Source organism: Drosophila miranda (genome assembly GCF_003369915.1).
Source record: "Drosophila miranda strain MSH22 chromosome Y unlocalized genomic scaffold, D.miranda_PacBio2.1 Contig_Y2_pilon, whole genome shotgun sequence".
Classification (NCBI taxonomy): domain Eukaryota; kingdom Metazoa; phylum Arthropoda; class Insecta; order Diptera; family Drosophilidae; genus Drosophila; species Drosophila miranda.
Window position 1 is genome coordinate 11,910,445 of NW_022881614.1, and position 13,574 is coordinate 11,924,018.

Consider the following 13,574-nt stretch of genomic DNA (forward strand, 5'->3'; position numbering starts at 1 on the left):
ACCCTATTTCGTTAATTTAATATGAAGATCAAACGTAATTTATTATGATATTTTCTCAAATTGATACGTTTTAGACATATTCATGTGTATTATTAGTATCTTGTATATATTTATCTCGATCCTGATAATTAGGGTATGAAAATTAGTGTTACCGGTAATCATTGTTGTCAACCGGTTATTCACCAATAAATACTCGTTTATTATATTCCGTCGAATATTCCCAGCTATATAGATCTCTCAGTTTTGCCCAGATAATTGTACATGATTGCTGAATCTATTTTTATCAGGATTAACTACTTTTAAGTACTTGCATGTTTTTTGTTTTGACAAAAACACGGTTTCAACAAAAATGTTCAATAGTCACAGGTTGTGACGTCAATGTTGCTGGTATTTGCAGACTCATTTGTTGTCGCCCAGGGTATGGGCATTTGTATACCCTATTTCGTTAATATTATATTAAGATACTGTTTTCCAAGACATATTCATGCATTTGATTAGTTTCTTGAATATATATCCTGATCCCGATATTTATTCTTGGTCTCTGTAAGAAGACAATAAGCTGCAAAATATTGTTGAAATACATTTTAAACAGAGACTGACCAGTTTCTGCATTTATTGGAGCCTGCGATGACAAACAGTTCCTCAATTCTATAATATCCTTTTCCCTAGGGTATATCCGGTATTTTGTTGTAGAAAATACTCAAAAATACTACGTAAATAAGTATACAAATATACCACCAAAATCTATCATCACCAATACGCCATCTGCTGGTATTTATATGACGTAATGATTTTAGTCCATAAGAATATAAGCAGACGGCGCCACTGCAAGCTTTTGTTTTATGTAGGTTAGGTTAGTTTAGGTAGAGACGGCCGCCAAGCTCGCTCGGAGCCCAGCACACTTAGGCCGGTTTCGGCCCGTTGTGATACCGCTTGGGATCATTCCCTCCCTGCAGATGAGACTTCATGTCAACAGTTGTCCCATCCAGATGCCCTTATAAAGTTGGCGATCTTTCTGGGACATAGCGTGGACATCTCCGAGATGTCGTTCAGAAAGGCAGAGCCCAAGTGATGCAGCCTCCTTCTGCTGTGAGCTGGACAGGAACAGAACAGGTGTTCCACTGTTTCCTCCTCGTCCTCGTCTCTGCAGCTGCGGCAGAAATCATTGTATGGGGCACCCAGCCTGTTTGCGTGGGTGCCTACTAGCCAGTGTCCTGTGAGGGAACGTATGACTGCGCTGCACCTTTCCCTGCCTAGTTTGCAGAGCTCTGAGGTGCGCTTCTTATCTATGGTCGGCCATGTTTGCCGAGCTGTGCGACAACGTGGCCCTATTTGCCACTTGTTGTCTATCAGTCGCGTGTACTGCTCCTTTATGATGAGCTTGCAGGTGGCCATAGGCATACAAATATCCTCCTTATCTTGGAGAAGGGGGGTTGTAGTGCCAGATCTGTCCAGCTCGTCCGCTATGCAGTTGCCCTCGATATCCCGGTGGCCCGGGGCCCATATAAGGCTGATAGCAAATTGCTGAGCCATCTCGTGAAGAGATCTGCGGCACTTCGCCACAGTAGCCGAGTTCGAGGAGATCGCGTTAAGTGATCCTTTTGTCCTTGTCCTTTTTGTTAGGGCAGGCCACCAGACAGTAACTCCGTAGAGTATTATAGGTCTGGCTATTGCCAGATATATCCATCGGACTATGCTTGGGTTCATGCCCCACTTTAGGCCGATAGCTGTCGTTGCCTTCCTCACTCTATCCTTGACATTCAGGTTCCAGCTAAGCTTTTTGTCAATTACCAACCCTAAGTAACTGGCACTGTCGCTGAAGGAGAGCCTGTATCCGTTTAGTGTTGGGGGGTTGAGGGGCGGGACCTTGTATTTTTTTGTGAATAACACGAGTTCCGTTTTCGAGGGATTTAGTCCCAATCCGCGCGATTCTGTCCATTTGGACAATAGAGCAAGCTTTGCGGTCATTAGGTCGCATAGTGTTTGGGGGTATTTCCCCGCAAAGATCCATCGATGATGTCACCGTCCTGCGTATGAGCAATTGATCAATGAGCATCACCAAGTGACGGTCCACCCCCAGGTCAGTCAGGGCTTCTGTAATGGCGCCCGGTGTGACGTTGTTGAAGGCTCCCTCGATATCGAGAAAAGCTATAAGTGAGTATTCTTTGAGATGCAGGGATTTTTCTACACTCGAGATCACTTCGTGAAGTGCCGTTTCCGTGGATTTTCCTTTCCGGTAGGCATGCTGCGCACTTGAGTACAGCTGGGGACTTATGGTAGTCCGTAATTGTAACCCGATAAGTCTCTCAAAGGTTTTGAGTAGGAAAGCCGATAAACTGATTGGTCTAAAGTCTTTCGGGGTTGAGTGTGAGGCTTTGCCTGCTTTAGGGATGAAAACTATCCTAGCCTTAAGCCACGCTTGCGGTATTGTACATACCGCCAGTATCTTCCTGAAGATACTATCTAGCCAGTTGATGGCCGTCTCCCCGGCCTTCTGAAGTTGGGCCGGGATTACCTGGTCCGGGCCTGGCGATTTAAACGGGTTGAAGCTGTTTACTGCCCAACTTATGTTCCGTTTTGTAAGGATATGGTCCATCGATTCTACCGATCCCTCTCCTGGGAGGTGTGCCGGATCGGTGGATGTGCATCCGGAGAAATGCGTGGTCCACGTGCCATCATTCTTTTTGAGGTAACCTACCGAGGGGGTAGTTTTTGAGAGAACTTTCCGGAGTCTTGCGGCCTCCGAAGTTTCCTCGATTTCAGAGCAATATTTTTCCCAGGAGGCTCTTTTAGCCTTCCTCGTTTCCTTTTTGTATAGTGCTATACTGGTTTTATAGTCTGCCCAGTGAGTATCCTCCTTAGTTCTTGTGGCTCTATTGAATAGAGTCCTACAAGTTCTACGAAGAGTGTCTAGTTGCTTAGACCTCCAGGGGGGTTTCTTCTTCCCCCTTGGTCTGGTAGAAGGGCATGCTGCCTTGAAGGCTTTGTTGCACGCATCCGTAAACCTGTTCACAAGACGGTTTAGGTTGTCTTCAGTGTTCGGGCAATTAGGGGCGTTAGGAGGGAGTAGCTCCTCCAGGGTTGTGTTATATTTTTCCCAGTTGGCTTTTCTGGGGTTGATATAGTCGGTTGGTTTGGGAATATCGAAGGATAATATCGTCTCGATATACCTGTGGTCCGAGAAGGAGTGGTCTCCTAGGACTCTCCAGCTCTTGATTGTGTCCAGCAGTTTGCTTGACACTAGCGTGAGGTCAATGACCTCCTGCCGATTTTTAATTATAAATGTGGGGTCGTTACCCCGATTGCATATGAATAAATTTGAGTTCAGGATGAAGCTGAACAGTGACTCACCCCTTACATTCGTGTCCGTGCTCCCCCATTGGGTGTGGTGGGCGTTGGCATCGCAACCTATAAGTAGGTCTTTGTCCGTCCTTTCGCTGTCGCTGGCTATTTTGCGAACAAGGTCGTTCGGAGGATCATCCTCCTCGTGGGCCATATAGGACGCCACCAGCCTGAGATGATTCCCTTTTAGTTCTAGGCTTACCGCCGTGTTATCGCCATCGCTATAATTATGGAGCAGAAAGATATTTAGGTGCTTTCTAGCAAGTATGCAGGTACGGATTTTACCTTCATTTTGGGATACAATGATCTTGTATTCCCTCGTCCCCAATCCACAGACCTTGCCTCCTACCACCCAAGGCTCCTGGATCAGGACTACGTCGGCTCCGCTTGCGTCTAGGCGGAGTATGAGAGCAGCCGATGCTGCTTTACAGTGGTGGAGATTTATTTGAAGGATCCTTAGGACCATCTTCAAGATTCTCCACCACCGTGATGTCCGCGTCCGAGTCATCTGAGACTCTCTCTCGGCACATTGACTCAAAGTCGAGCATCAGCTCTGTCTCTGAGGAGAAGCCTTCCTGGTCTGGCTCCAGCTCGTCGTCAGGCGCTTCGATCTCCGCAGCGACATCCTGCACGTCTGGGTTGACGACAGGAAGCGCCGCGGCCGCCGCGTCCGATTTGTACACCTTGATGGTGACCGAGCTGAAGCCGAAGTTTAGCTCTCCTTTTGCTGCCTCTATCGGGGCCAGCGACTCTTTATTGAGAACGAGCACTGCCTAGTTAGTCGGCCCTTGTGTCGTCTCAACCTTGGCTACCTTCCAATCTGAGGTTGGTAGTCCTGGGTTGCATCTCTGCAGCATCTTGAGGATGCGTTCTGGCTCCTTAAAGGTAGCCGGCACCCAAATTCTGGCCCTCGGTCTGCTGGGCACCTCGCTCCAGTCGACTGCGACGAGTTTCGCCCCAGCATAGACCTCGCCGACCTGCGCTACCGCCGCCTTTTAAAGCTTTACAGAGCGCTCGTCTTCGCAGGCAATTATCTTAACATTGCCCTGGAACCACCCCATGTCCTTGCAGACTGGCGGAGGTCCAGGGTCTTTGTAGAGGAGTTCGAAGCAGCGGTCGGCCAGTGCCGCTTCCACCCACTTCCACTGACTCCTTGGGATTCTACCCTCTGCGCTGCCTCTGTCGAGGACACCAATTAGCGTCCTCTCCTTGGCAATCTGCGCAAAGGAGACATTTGGCAGCACTCTGGAGCGCTTTGCTACCGGTCCCGGTGTCTCCTGCGAGTGCTGCCTCTTGGCTTGGGGAGCCAACTTTTTCTGTTCCAAGGTGAACTCCGGGAGCACGGCCGAAGCCCATTCCACCTTCTTCAGCCAGTCGGCTGATGGGCTGGCTTCCCTGCTGGCGTGTTGCCGACGGAGTATGTGCCCTGCACTCCTCTTTTCGGCATATGTGTAGCGTCTGGCTTGGGCGCTTGTCGACGGCAAGTCAACCCCCTCCGCTTTACCAGAAGGTCGGGCAGCCGCAATATTGCTTAGCTTTCCTTCCAAGGTGTCAGCTTCGGGAGTTACCTTGCCACCCACACCGGATTCGGGATGGGACCCCCTCGGGTTCGCACAGGCACCTTCCACCTTGCAGGTATTCACTACCATAGAGCCGGTTGGGCCAGGCCTTTGGGCCGCTGCCTTTCCGAGCTTGGGATTGCTCCCAGTTGGCATTTGGGGAGCGCCGCACTCATTTGTTTTTTTGTTTGTTTTTTGGTTTTTGTTTTATGTAACTTACATTTCTTTATCAAATCTGATTAGATCTATCTATCTCGGTAGTGCCAAAAATTGAGAGTGGTTTTTGTTCCTGTTAACATCCTTGATCAGATAAAGACCTGTCCTGCGGTGCTTCAATTTCACGTGGTCCACGGTCTATAAAACGTAGGCAACATGAGGTTGGTACCACATTTGTTCAAAATTCGCCCGACTTAAACCGAACTAAATGTGTTCCAGTCCCACCTGAACGATAGGTGGCCAGGGCTGAGGGCGACGCGCCATCTATCGGAAGTCCAGGGAGGCTCGATGGTGTACTGGGGATATAACTAATAGAATAGGATTAGTTATATGTATTAGTAAGGGAAAAAGGGGATAAATAGGAGTGAAAATATTAGAAAACGTGGATTGGATTATGGAAATCGTGGAGCGTGGACGGAAGAGTAACGTCGAAATTTGAAATTTTGTGCTTAAAACAGAAAGTTTGAAGTGAGTACAGAAAAAGCGGGCGAGAAAATAGGTTGTAATGCAGAAAATTTTACTCACAGCCGGCAAGGAAGATAGCCACCAGAACCGGGCCAGAAGGTTTCCTGGAGAGGAACACTGGAGTTCGAGAAAGTCGACTGCAGAGAAGAAGACTGTCCAACGTGAACCTGAGTGAGTTCGTTCCAGTTGCGCGTGTGTGAGCGAAGTAGCGCGGGACGTGTGAAGGGGAGGGTGAAAGAGGACGATTTAGCTGCCAGGGCGATTCTAGCCACACCGCACGATCGTTGCATCGCCTTCCAGTGCGTGCCACACGTTTGGTCTCATTCACCACGTAAAAACCCGAAACCCTATTCACACACACACACGCGCACACGTATACACGGACCTATATAAATTTAGGGCTGACCGGCCACGGCCAGCGATCGCCCGCGTCGTTTGGACTTAAAGGAAAAAAAAAACATAATCCGCACTCAAAACACCGTTCCACATTAAATGTTATTTTGTTCTGTGTGTTGTCCTTTATTTAGTATTTAGTATTAGAGTAAACCGTTTAACGTAAAATCTTGGCCATTGAACTAAATATGTAACGAGGGGGAACGTTGTGAGTTGCTGCGGACACCGCAACTCTACGGTTATACCCGATACTAAGTCAGTATGGCTTTCCTCCGGCAGACGCCGCTAATATTAAACGACACGACAAAGAGTGCGTGCGAGAGAGACAGAAAATCAGTCTGAGCGTGACGTCGGGCGCTGCGTAGCCACTGCAAATTGATTTGTTCCTATTGGCTATAAAAATGATCTGATCTGATCCAGATTCAGCAATCTGATAGATATGGTCATTATCTATGTTTGAGATGCCAAGCTTTTTTAGCACCTATGTGTTTCAAAATGAAAAGAGATTTTGGGTTAAACTTTATAATTCGTATTTAATCTTGGTGGCTTAGCGGAAGCCGATTGCTTGCTATTGCCAGATAAACTTTATGCGAGATCGATATGCATCTTATTTGCAGAGGGGTTAGCATAGAACTAAACTATAAACGACGGCGTTAGATCAAAGTGATTGCCGAAGTGGCGGCAGCAGATCAAAGTAGTTGCCGAAGTGGCGGCGGCAGAGAGCCCCTTTAGCGGGAGAGCGCAGCAGCTCTGCAGAACGTCAACGTTTTACAACATAGGCGGCTCTCTCTGCTCATACAATAATAATGTTAAAGTTACGGTTATTCTTCAGCGGCTGGCCCGAACATTCTACCCCCGTTGGGAGCTAGTCTCTCAACAGATTCCTTAAGGGGCAGCAAACATAGCCGAGTGACGGCCCTCCTGATGTTTCCTGAGGATGTCTTCAGGTCAGCGACGCGACACACTCCGTCCTTGCCCAAAACGACATCGACCACTCTAGCCAGTGGCCAACGCATTGGAGGAAGATTTTCGTCCTTCACCAGAACGAGGTCGTTCTTGCAGATGTTTTGCGCGGTGGTACGCCACTTTGCGCGCTCTTGCAAAAGAGTGAGATACTCTTCGCGCCAACGGCTCCAAAATATTTGCTGTAGTTGCCGCTGCCAGCCATCCAGACGGTTGTAGTTCAGCTTCGTTAGGTCAGGCTCGAGGATTTGCTCATGGGGGCCGCCTAAAAGCAGATGAGCAGGAGTCAAAACGTCTAAATCATCAGGATTTTCTGAAAGCGAGAGCAAAGGGCGAGAGTTAACAATTGCAGTGATCTGACAGATCAGAGTGCGCAGCTCGTCGAAGCTAAGCACAGATGGTCCAACTGAGCGGTACAGGTGATATTTTGCGGTCTTCACGGCCGCTTCCCACAACCCGCCAAAATGCGGAGAGCGAGGTGGGATGAAACGCCAGTCGATCGAGTCAGCCAAGCAGGATTCGTGGACCTCCTTCATATGCGGTTCGCTCAGACAAAGCTTCGTTAGCTCCAGAAGCTCGTTCTTGGCCCCAACGAAGTTTGTCGCATTGTCCGACCAAATTTGACTTGGCCTTCCTCGAGTGGAAGTAAAACGCTTTAGTGCGCCTAGAAACGATGCGGTGGTCAAATCCTTTACGAGCTCCATGTGTATAGCCTTAGAAGTGAAACAGATGAATACGCTAATGTAGCACTTGATCGCAGGCCTCGTGCGGATTTCTGATCGGTAGAAAAAAGGTCCACAGTAATCTACTCCAGTGACTTAAAAAGCTCGAGATCCTTCCAAACGTTCCTTAGGTAGGTCTCCCATGATGTGTTCGACCATGCGCGGCCTAGTCCTGAAGCATCTCACACATCTGCTGACGACCCTTGACACTGCCTTAACACCTCCAATGGGCCAATATTCCAGCCGAATTTTGGATAGCAAGGCGCGAGGTCCGGCATGGAGGTTTCTTTCATGATAATATCTTATCAGCGCAAAGGTAATGGAATGTCCCTTTGGCAGAATGAGCGGGTGCTGAGCGTCAAATCCTAGCGATGAGTTGCCAAGACGACTTCCAACTCTAAGTAGTCCAGAATGATCGATAAACGGGTTGAGCGAACTAATAGAACTGGATTTCATGACTTGACCATTGCGCCGAATCTCCTTTATGTCCATCCACAAATTTGAATGAATGAATGTGTCGAATTAGAAGATGCGTTCCTTGCCGAATATCAGAAACGGTGAGTCCTGGATGCCTAAAACGATGTATAAATGTATGCATGTAGGCGAATGTGCGCTGCATGCGAAAGAATGAATTCGCAAATTTGCATCCGGACGTGAGATCGGCATGTGGAGACGTGATTAGCAATCCTCTCTTGCGAAGCTCCAAAGTTGCTATGTTGTTAGATGGAGATACAGGCCACTTATCCTTGGAGCCTAGCAAAAATGATGGGCCGTGAAACCATAGCTCTGACTGGATAAGATGGTTGGGAAGCGAGCCTCTCGAGAGAATATCAGCAGGATTTAACGATGTGGGAACATAGCGCCATTCCATGGCTGCCGTCAACTCCTGAATTGATGCCACTCGATTTGCCACGAAAACTTGAAATTTAGCTGGCTCGTCCCTAATCCAAGATAATGCTGTTGACGAATCCGACCAGCAATAGAACCGACCTGTAAAGATTCCCATGTCCTTTACATTCTGCATGATTTTCGCAAGCAAATGGGCTCCACTTAATTCCAGCTTAGGAATCGATATAGTCTTTAGCGGCGCCACTCGCGACTTTGAGCACAAAACGTGGCTCAAAGACTGGGCTTCCCTGGACACGACATACACACAAGCGCCATATGCTTCTAAGCTGGCATCACAGAATCCGTGAACTTCTGTAGCCACACTAGAACGAAGAACCAAGCGAGGAAATGAGATCCGAGAAATGCTTGCCAAACTATTTCTCAAGTCCATCCAAGTTGAATGCAACGCTGAGGGTAGGCTTTCATCCCAATCCAAATTTTCTCTCCAAAGCTGCTGAAGGAAGATTTTGCACCTGACAATGACTGGATTTATCAATCCAAGAGGGTCGTAGAACCGCGCAATCGTAGATAAAACCGACCGCTTTGATGGCTTTGAGTTTGTGTCCAGTGCGGACAAGGCAAAAAGCAGCTGATCCGAAGCAGGGTCCCACGCTAAGCCGAGAGTTTTGGCAATGTCGCTTCCATCATTAAACTTTAGGAACTTCTCTATGTCATCTTCAGGGGTTCCCTCAAGTACTTCCTGGTGGCTGGAGCACCATTTCCTAAGTCTAAAATTACCACGGGACAGTAAAGCTGATGTTTTGTGCATCTTGACCATGACCTGTGCGACCGAATTACCGCCCGAAATAAGGTCATCCATGTAAAACTCCTGCCGCAGAGTAGCTGAGCCAAGAGGGTAGGACTCACCCTCGTCGACGGCCAGCTGGTGCATTGCGCGGACCGCTAAAAATGATGCAGCCCTCGTCCCGTATGTGACGGTGTCTAATGTGTAGACTTGAACCTCGGACTCGATGGAATCTCGCCATAGGATGCACTGATACAAATTGTCGGGTGGAGACACTCGTACGCAGCGGTACATTTTACAAATGTCCCCAGTGAGAGCGACTGGATATGTTCGAAAGCGAATCAATATGTTAAACAATGCAGGCTGAATAACAGGGCCTGTCATCATCACATCATTTAGAGAATATCCAGTTGATGTAGCTGCGGATCCGTCGAAAACGACACGGAGTTTTGTCAACGTACTGTCCTCCTTTAGGACACAGAGATGAGGCAAGAAATATTTGCAGAGGCTACGGGAATCAGGGTTGACTTGGTGCATATGATGCAAATCAATGTACTCCCTCATAAAGGCGGAATACCGCTCCTTGAGTGTAGGATTACGCTCCAGTTTTCGCTCCAGACTGATGAACCGTCGATAAGCCTGAGCATAAGATTCTCCTAAACGATCAGTATTGTTATTTAGCGGCAGACGAACTGCATACTCCCCGGATGGCAACCGTGAAAGGTGGCTTACGAAATGTGCTTCACAATCGTCTTCTTCTTTGGTATTCAAACCAGCCTCCACACAATTCTCGACTTCCCAAAACATACGAAGAGTTTTATCCAACCTTGCTTCCATCTCAGCTATCAAATCTGGACAATTGTGCGTAGCCAAAAGCGCCGAGCTTGATACCTTCTGTCCACCGCCAGATACGATCCACCCAAGCCGGGTCTTCTGCAGAAGAGGCAGTCCATCGGTTAGTTTGATTGGCCCTACGCAGAGGAGATCATAAAAAACGCTCGCACCAATGAGAAGATCAACCCGTTGAGGATTGAAAAATGCAGGATCAGCGAGCTGAATGTTAGATGGAATACGCCAATCGGATACATTTACTGTCATACTTGGTTGAGAATCGGTAATCGTGGGGGCGATGAGAGCAGTAAGTGTAGTTGTGTAAGCAGAGGTGCGAGAATGCATACAAATGCTTATGGTGGATCCCTCAGTAGAAACGCTGGTATCGCCCAGCCCAGACACAAGTGCAGACGATTGAGTTCTCCTAAGCTGAAGCTGCTGGGCGAACCTGGATGTGACGAGATGCAGCTGCGATCCTGAATCTAAGATGGCACGACAAGGAACTAAAACGCCAGACCGATTCTTTACGAGAACCACGGCTGTAGCCAGAAGCACGACATCAGAGTGAAGACCTTGGGCAGCAAGAGAGGTAGAGGAAGGTAGAGACGAGCTGCTACCAGAATTTTGAGCAACGGAAAGAGTGCCCGGTTGAACGGCCAGATCGGGAGGAGTAATACCTGGGCAGCCTTGTGTTGTGGGCTGTATACTATCGAAGTGCAACAAACTACCTACCGCCGCATACTCGACATTTTCCACTATTGCATGCGCGGGTCCGGTGCCCCGGCTTTAGGCAATTGAAGCATAGAGAAAGCTTCTTCAGTTCTTTGTGGCGCAGCAACGGTGAGAGATTTCCTAATATCTTGCACGAGTATATTCCATGGCCCGCTGAGTGGCAAAAGACGCATACAGACGGGTCGGCGGAAGAGTTGGAAGCTAAAAACGTTTTCTTAACCTGCGTATAGGAATGGTTTTTTCCCACCTTATCGCTACTAGCGTGTGTCGCTGTAGCATATTCCAACCGCTCCATTTTCTGGCAGCGTTGCTGCAAGAATTCGAAGAATTCCTCTGCGGTAGGTATAGCATCCGACGATGTGTGCTCCTCCCATTTGGTTTGCGTCTTCGAATCCAACTTCTGCAGCAGCATGTTGATGACCATGAATCCTGAAATCTCCTCAGCAGTTCCCAATGTCTGCAACGCTCGCATGTGTAAATTGACTGCATCCGAAAACTCCCGAAGCCTTTTAGCAGAAGGCGAGTCTACCCTCTGCTGGAATTTCTCGATGTCACTGAGATCCGCATCCGCTTCAATCACCGATTTGAACATTGCCATAAAATCCGAGAACTCGACGTATCCACCAGAAAATTTAGGCACCTTCAGCTCAGGAAGTCGCTGCTGGTGAGCCATGATGATGGTACTATGTCCGGAATGGCTTGGCAGAGTCGTAGAATGGGCAGCGGCGTGTGACTGGCTTACTTCAACAGCAGCCAGCAACTCAGCTTTCAACGATATGAAAAGAGTATCGAAGATTTCGCGCAGCTCACTCCCAATCTCGTTTTGATCGAGGGACTCCAACTCATTATGGGCCTTATTAAATTCCTCTCGAATTTCTGCCAACATATCAAGGCGCACCTCGACTTCCGCGGCGGTCAGCTTATCGATTTTATTCCCCGCGAAGGATTCGCCAAGCCTGTGCAATCGATCATATAATGACTGACTTTTACGCTTATACAGACTCAGTCTGGAATCAGCCACCACAATATTTCCGCCCGCGCCTGTATTCGGATCGATGTCCATGTTAACCGTTGTGCAATTCGACACAATAATGGAAAATGAAATACCGCTTAAGCGACGATGTATAGACGCGAGAGCGAGAATGCAAGACACGAAAAGTCAAGAACCGCGGCTGCAGCTGCGCAGAGAATGAGAGATTCGACGCTTAAAGTACCGGAATTTGTCTATAAATATTCCAGCCGCACTCTCACTGAATTTGCACTTCAAACTGTTTTTCAACGTGCACCCAAATGTATTTGTTGGTAGTTAAACTACCCAACAACAAAATATTGTATAAATAATAAGTGTTTTAACGGAACGCGATTAAGCAATAGTTTTATATCACGTCGGGGGGTCACCAATGTTTGAGATGCCAAGCTTTTTTGGCACCTATGTGTTTCAAAAATGAAAAGAGATTTCGGGTTAAACTTTATAATTCGTATTTAATCTTGGTGGCTTAGCGGAAGCCGATTGCTTGCTATTGCCAAATAAACCTTATGCGAGATCGATATGCAACCAATGCGCAGAGGGGTTAGCATAGAACTAAACTATAGACGACGGCGTTAGATCAAAGTGATTGCCGAAGTGGCAGCAGCAGATCAAAGTAGTTGCCGAAGTGGCGGCGGCAGAGAGCCCCTTTAGCGGGAGAGCGCAGCAGCTCTGCAGAACGTCAACGTTTTACAACATAGGAGGCTCTCTCTGCTCATACAATAATAATGTTAAAGTTACGGTTATTCTTCAGCGGCTGGCCCGAACAATCTATGATTCTGCGTTTTTAGTTTTCTCGAATGTGCAATATTGTGGATGCAACAGATTTTCGTCCTTTGTGTGGGCGGAAGGGGGTGGGGCGAAACTTTGAGATACACGTTTTATAGTAAGATCTAACAGGAGTGCGGATACCAAATTTGGTTACTCTAGCCTTAATAGTCTCTGAGATTTTTGAATATCCCCAGATTTTCGTCCTTTGCGGGGGCGGAAGGGGGTGTGGCGAAATTTTGAAACAAACTCGTCTCGGTCCTATATATTAGGAGTGTGGATACCAATTTTGGTTGCTCTAGCTTTTATAGTCTCTGAGATCTAGGCGCTAATGTTTTACTCTAAGCAAAGCCGCCTATGCTACGTGTGTGTTAGAGAGAGACAGGGCGAGAAAAAATAAAATTGTTTTCTTGATGCTGGCTATAATAATAAAACGATCCAATTCAGATTCCGCAGTCTTAAAGATATGGTCATTCTCTACAATTCTACGTTTTTGGTTTTCTAATATCTTTAAAATTGTGGATGCCACAGATTTTCGTCCTTTGTGGTGGCGGAAGTGGGCGGGGCGAAGTTTTGAAATATTTTTGTAGCAGTGACATATCACAGAAGTCTGGATCCAAAACATCGTTGCTCTAGCTCTTATAGTCTTTGAGCACAAGGCGCTGAAGGGGACGGACAGACGGACAGACGGACGGACGGACAGACAGACAGGGCTCAATCGACTCGGCTATTGATGCTGATCAAGAATATATATATGTACCTTATGGGGTCGGAAACGATTCCTTCTGGACGTTACACACATCCACTTTTACCACAAATCTAAAATACCCCAATACTCATTTTGAGTATCGGGTATAAAAACACCAACACCTTTCACGAACCTAAATCTGCGATCAGCTGTTCAGTGCCAGAAGATTAACCCT